This window comes from Gracilinanus agilis, chromosome 2 (genome assembly GCF_016433145.1).
Source record: "Gracilinanus agilis isolate LMUSP501 chromosome 2, AgileGrace, whole genome shotgun sequence".
Taxonomy (NCBI): domain Eukaryota; kingdom Metazoa; phylum Chordata; class Mammalia; order Didelphimorphia; family Didelphidae; genus Gracilinanus; species Gracilinanus agilis.
The window spans coordinates 237,929,795-237,937,052 of NC_058131.1; positions in this window are offsets into that span (position 1 = coordinate 237,929,795).

The following is a 7,258-nucleotide window of genomic DNA, read 5'->3' on the forward strand; positions in this document are numbered from 1 at the left end:
CTCTCTCTCTCTCTCTCTCTCTCTCTCTCTCTCTCTCTCTCTCTCTCTCTCTCTCTCTCTCTCTCTCTCTCTCTCGCATGTTTTGTTTTGTTTTGTTTTTAAACCCTTATCTTCCGTCTTGGAATCAATATTATGTATTGATTCCAAGGCAGAAGAGCAGAAAGGGCAAGGCATTGGGGGTTAAGTGACTTGCCCAGGGTCACACAGCTAGGAAATGTCTGAGGCCAGATCATGTATTTAATAGTTCATAATAAACGAGAGGAGCCTGGCTTAGTGGATAGAGAGCTGGCATCAGAGTTTGGAAGACTTGGGCTCAGGTCCTGCCCCTGGCACATACTGGCTGTGAGATCCTGCCCAGTAATCTCTTAGTGCCCCAGGGAACTCTCTAAGACTATAAATTGCAGAACTCGCTAATCTGCATTGGTCAACTAGAGTTTCCTCACCTGGTTCTCCATACCAAAGAAATTACAAGTCTGGGTTGTTTGATGTTTTTGGTTTTGTTGTTGATGACCTCTAACATCCTTTTCAGTGCTGTGTATCTATGATCCTATGGCTATGGTTCACTGTAGGAATGGGGCACTTCAATTTTACAGACATTTGCTGGAAGTCTCATTGCACTGATAAATTCCTGACTTGCTGGCAATTTCATCTTTCAAAAGTCAGAGAAAACAAAAGGGAAAAATTACTGTGAACTTAATTTTGACCATCAGGAAAAAGCTGATAGATGAAATGAGAGTGACAGGAACCTTGAGAAAACTGACTTTATAATTACTAAGAAAAATAAGTCCTGGGAATAGTCATTCATGTACCTTCTGCTGGATCCATAATCTCCATGGAATGAGTGGCCAGTCATATTAGTGATTTACTTAAGGGTAATTAGCAGAATTTAAGGGAAAGAGGTTGTAACTCCAGAGCCAATATTACATAGTGGAAAGAGTACAGGAGTCAGCAGAGATGTAGGTTCAGAAAGCAGCAAGGTGGCGAAATGGTTAGAGTCTGGTCTAGTCCAGGAGTCAATAAGACCCAAGTTCAAATCTGAACTTATACACTTATTAGCTATGTGACCCTGGGCAAGTCACTTAGCTTCTGCCTCAGTTTCCTCAACAGGCCTCAGATACTTTTTAGCCTTGTGACCCTGGGCAAATCATTTAATCCCCACTGCCTGTCCCTTACCCCTTTTCTCCCCTAGAAATGATACTTGGCATCAATTCTAAGACAGAAGGCAAAGTTTGGTTTTTTTTTTTAATCAAATGAGATAATATTTGTAAAATATGTGGCATAGAGTAGATGCTTAATAGATGCTTGTTCGTAGCCATGTGAACTCACATGAGCAAATAGCTTAGTCTCTGTTTCCTCTTCCTCATTTGTAAAAGGAGAATAATGCCTGTAGTCCCCGTGTCATAGAGCTGTTGTGAAGATCAAATGAAATGTCCATTAAGTGTTTTATAAACTTTGAAGTGCTATTTACATGCCAGCTATTATTATCTGAGAGAATAAACAGGATGTGGGGTTGAGCCAGAGTTCATGGGGTAACCATATTCAAGCAGGGAAACTCGTTTTTAATAGGCCAAAGTAGAGAAAATTGGCATGGAATGGGGCAGGGAGAACACACTATGAAGAAAGGTAGTCAGTAGATTGAGTCTTATAGAGACAACATTCTTTCTCCTGCATGGTACAGTGAAAAGCTTTGGAGTCTCTTGAGTTGGGTTCAAATCCTAGTTCTGCTAGATGTGTGACCCTGGGCAAGTCACTTAAATCCTTTCCTCTATAGTTTAAGGCACTGCACAATTAGGGGGGTTGGTCTTTTTGTTGTTGTTTAGTCATGTTTCAGTTGTGTGTGACTCTCAGACCTTTTTGGTGTTTTCTTGTCAAAGAAACTGGAGTGGGTTGCCATTTTCTTCTCCAACTAATTAAATAAATGAGGAAACTAAGGCAAACAATTAAATGACTTGCCCAGGGTCACACATCTAGTAAGTATCTGAGGTTGGATTTGGATTCAAGTCTTTCTGATTCCAGGCTCAGAACTCTATAAATGACCTTTAAAGTCCCTTCAGTTCTCCCATGCTCCTATGATTCTTTGTTATAGTACATTGGACTTTTGTAAAACAAAGTTCACAAAATTCAGATTAAAAAAGGAGGTTTGGTTCCATAGTCAAAAACTTTAAAAGGGAAGAGACAAAAGAGAAATGAGAGGAACTCAAAAGCAAATTTTTCATAATTGAATTCATTCAGACAATATTACTGATTTTAATAAAGAAGAGAAGAAAATATGTCTAAAAAAACAAAATGGATACATTCTCTAGTAACCTCATATTTTATTTTTGAACTCTTACCTTCTGTCTTACAATTAATAATAAGTATTGGTTCCAAGGCAGAAGAGTGGTAAAGACTAGGCAATTGGGGTTAAATGACTTGCCCAGGGGTCACATTGCTTGGAAGTGTCAGATCATATTTGAACCCAGAACCTCCTGACTCCAGGACTGGTGCCCTCTATCTACTGAGCTTCCTAGCTGCCCTAAACTGAGATTTTAAAGGTACGTATATAAAAGATGGAAGGAATGATATACAACTGAGGATGGATACAATATAACTGTGCTGTAGAGATAGTCTCAGCCCAGAGTAAATTGAGGCTTATGTGCAAAAGGGTCAAGGACAGTAAAAGAGGACTTTAATTTAGATACTTTAAGAACAGGAAGAACTCTGTCTAAGGAAGATGTAACTTTTGAGCTTACCTCAAAGTTGGGAAAGACCTACGTTCTAGTTCCATTTCTAATACATACTAGTTGTGTGATGCTGGGTATATTTCATTTCTCTTCTTTCTAGGAAACTCTCTAAGACTATAAGCTGCAGAATAGGTTCCCCTCTACATTAATAAAAGGAGTTACCTTATCAGAGTTCTCTATACTAGTGAATCATAAGGACCATAAGTCCAATCCAAAAAATTACAAAGGAATAATGAGTAAGGTTGAAAAAGATCCCAACTAGGGAGGCTAGGAAAGGCCTCGTCTAGAAGGCAATCCTTGAATGGAGTCTTTTTTGTCTTCTTTAAATATAGCCTTACCTTCTGTTTTACAATCAATACTAAATATTATATTGATTCCAAGAAAGAAGATCAGTAAATGCTAGGCAATTAGGATTAAGTGACTTGCCCAGAGTCATATAGCTAAGAAGTATCTGAGGCCAGAGTTGAATCCAGATTCTACTAACTCTATCCATTGTGTTACCCAGCTTCCCTCCTTGGAGTGAAGCTATGTTTTTTTCATTATTTTAAAAATATTTTTCTATGGTTACATGATTCAAGTTCTCTCCCTCCCCTCTTCCCTCTCCCCCTCCCAGAGCTGACAAGCAATTCCACTGGTTTATACATGTCTTATTACTCAAAACCTATTTCCATATTATTCATATTTGTAATAGAGTAGTATTTTAAAACCACAATCCCAAATCCTATACCCATATAACCAAGTGATAAAACCTGTGTTTTTCTTCTGTGTTTCTAATCCCATAGTCCTTTCTCTAGATGCTGATAGCATTCTTTTTCATAAATTCCATGGGATTGTTCTTGATCATTGCTTTACTATTAGTAGCAGAGTCTATTACATTTGATCATTCCACAATGCTTCAGTTACTGTATATAATATTCTTCTGGTTCTACTTATTTCACTCCATATCAGTTCATGGAGGTCATTCCAATTCATATAGAAATCCTCCAGTTCATCATTCCTTTCAGCTCAATAGTATTCCATCACCAATAGATACCACAATTTGTTCAGCCATTCCCCAATTGAGGGACACCCCTTCATTTTCCAATTTTTTGCCAACACAAAAAGTGCAGCTTTAAATATTTTTGTACACACATTTGTTTTTATCTCTTTGGGGTACAAATCCAGTAGTGGTATCAAAGGGCATGCAATCTTTTACAGCCCTTTGGGCATAATCTTGGAGTGAGTCTTGAAGGAAAGCTAAAGAGTCTAGAGAGAGAGTTCATTCCAGGCTTGAAGAACAAGAGAAATCCAGAGCTAGATGTTTGTATAAAGCCCAGTTTGGCTGGGTGGAAGGCAGTGAGAGGACCAACAAGAAGGCCAGTGTAGTTATACTATAAAGGGGAAGGATGAGGAGTGATATATAATAAGGCTGGATAGGAAGATTGAAATCAGGCCATTGGTGGCTTTGAAAGCTATCCAGATGAGTTTATTCTTTATCCTAAACACAATAGAAAACCATTGGAGTTTAATGAGTAGGGAAGTAATATTGTCTTATTTACACCTAGAGAAAATCAGTTAGACATCTATCTGAAGGATAGATTGGAGAGTAGAAAGATAAGGAGGCAGAGAGGCCCATTGATATAGTCCAGGTAAGTTATAGGGGCTTGATGAGAATTGTAAGAATACTTTATTACATTGTTAGCAAACTTATTATTATACTATTTCACTTTATGTAATTAGAGCTTGTTTTACAGAATATTCTCTGACTTCAGTAACTCCAGGATCCCAGAAATAAATTTTGGGTTTCCCTAGGTCCTGAATACACCTAAAACATTTTTATTTGAGGTTACCACACCCAGGATTTATTTTGGGTCCAGCCAAACTTGTGTTTTGGGTTGCCTTTGTGTTTTGGCTTTGTCAGATTTTTTTTTTTTACATTTACTCAAATCCACTTCTATTTACCTTGCTTTCAAGTTGTTCTCTCAGCAAAATTGCTTAACTGAAGTACGTGTGATGTGTATAGCATTCATTTGTAGATACTTTTGTCAAAAGGTGTATATATAAATCCTATATAATGTAAACTTTCCAGAACATGGGGAAAGAGAGCTAGAACTCCTTTCTAGCTTGCTTTCCTCTACTAAATGAAACCTACTCAAGTTCTTTCAAAAGGTACTTCAGATGTTGGGGTTTGTTCTCTTGATCATGGAAGTGGTAAGAGGTAAGAAGTGTCATAGAAGTAGAAAGAACAAGATTGGATGTATGAGGATAGAGAGTATTACGGTTGTGACCTGAACTTGGGTGATGAGTATGTCAGCTTCTGTCTTCACTAAAAGAAGGATGATTTTCAAATTAGGAAAGACAGAACCTACATGATGTTAAGAAGGGACAGAAGGTAAAGAAAGGAGAAGAAATAGTAAGAATGCATCTCACCAAAATCTGATTCAAGTCTCCAACCCCAAATGAATTATATGATGGAGCACAAAAAGAACTTGGAGAAATGATCAAGAATCTTTGAAAATTTCACAATAGGAGAGATACCAGAACCCTAGAAACAGAAATACATCTGAATTTTCAAAGAGAGAAGAAATCTAGGTCCCAGAAACCACAAAATGGCAAGACTGTCATGTGAACACTTAGAAAAGGAATATCGTGATGTTTAGGGCCCACCTGCATTCACTAAGAATAAGGCATGCCAAAATAATCTCATTTCCTCTTGCAATAAAGTTACTAGAGTGGCAGGTTAGGGAAATGTGTATTATCCAACAGATGTAGACAGGAAAGTCTAGCTCTACATCTGAATTACTGAAGAAACTAGAAAGTTAATTGGATTCATAGCTAGTTGAATGATCTCTCCCAAAATGGAGAAAACTGGAAAGACCTGTATGAACCGATGCAGAATGAAGTAAGCAGAACTAGGAGAACAATTTCTACAATAACAAATACATTATAAAGAAAAAAAGTTTTCGAAAGACTTGAGAACTCTGTTCAATGCTGAAGCCGTCCAGCAGCTCCACGAAGATTCCTAGTGGGTTGGACACTTAGAAAGGGGAACCAAGGACTGAGTGAAAATGGGTAGCGGGTTAAAAACTAGTGGAAAGAGAACATAAGACGAGAATAAAGACACGCAGACATAGAAAGTTTTGGGATAAGGTAGACAGACAGCGAGTAAGGTCTGATGGTCAAGAGCTTAGATGGTTCAGAGCTCTGATGGTCAAGAGCTTCTTGGTTAGGAACTCTGATGGTTAAGAGCTTCCTTGCCAACTGTCCTATAGCTACTTTTATTGGGGTTACAACCCTTTATGGGGGGAAGGGGAGAGCCAAGTGGTCTGATACATATGTAATCATCAGGAGATACAAACTGTTGGAACCTGAAATAACAGGTAGAGCAAACATCTAGATCAGGAATCCATGAGGCCTAAGGTCTTGATACAAATGCTGATTGATTGAAGATAAGTCAAGGTGACTGAGATAACTGGCGGGTCTTCCAGAGTGTAGCCTTAGGGAAGGGCTAGGAGTTTGGCATGGTTGAGGTTCAGTTTAACTCAAGGTTACAGAAATCAATCATAAGCAATACAAGAGTCATTTTTTGAGCACTCTTAAAATAATATCAAGATTAATGTATACCTGGATTGCTACAAATGCAATAACCAACTATGATGATAGAGAACTAATGATGGAACATACTCCCTACCTTTTTTGTTTTTTAAACCCATAACCTTCTGTCTTAGAATCAGTATTGTGTATTGGTTCTAAGGCAGAAAAGCAGCTACCTACTTCTTGACACAAAAAGAGGATGCACTCAAGATGCAGAATAAGACATACATTTTTGGACAGCCAACTAGGTAGCTAGTCAGGGAGGACTTGGTTTCAAATGTGACCTCGCACACTTCCTAGATGTTGGACCTTGGTCACTTACTCCCAATAGCGTAGTCTTTACCACTGTTCTATCTTAGAATCCATACAAAGACAGAAGATAAGAGTTTAAAAAAAAACCAAAAATGTGATATTCCAATTCCAACCTCTTTACCTGGGAACACGTTTTCCTCCATGTCTGAAATGTATACTCCTCACCTCTGTCTCCTAGAATCTCTAGTTTTCTTAAAAAGCTTAGGTCAAAGAGAAGATCTAGTTCTATTACCATTTCCCCACTGCCCAGATGCTAGCACCTTTCACCTGAAAAAAAAAAGTTACCTTGTATCAATTTTGTATTTTCAAAATATACTTATGTATATATATGTTATCTCCCTGATAGAATAGAAATTCCTCCAGGGAAGTTATCACTTAGTTTCTAGTTTTGTATCTTTTGTCTAGCAGAGTGCCTGGCACATAGATAACACTTAATACATGCTTATTAATTATTTGATTTTTGCAGGCTCAAAAGATTAGCTGAAACTAAGCAGATGACATTGGATTAAAATCAGTGTAGATTGGGACTTTTAAATAATTCTTGTTGCTCAGTCCTGTCTGACTCTTTGTAACCTATTTGGGGTTTTTCTGGCAAAGATACTTGAGTAGTCTTCCATTTCTCTCTCCAGTTCATTTTACAGATGAGCAAA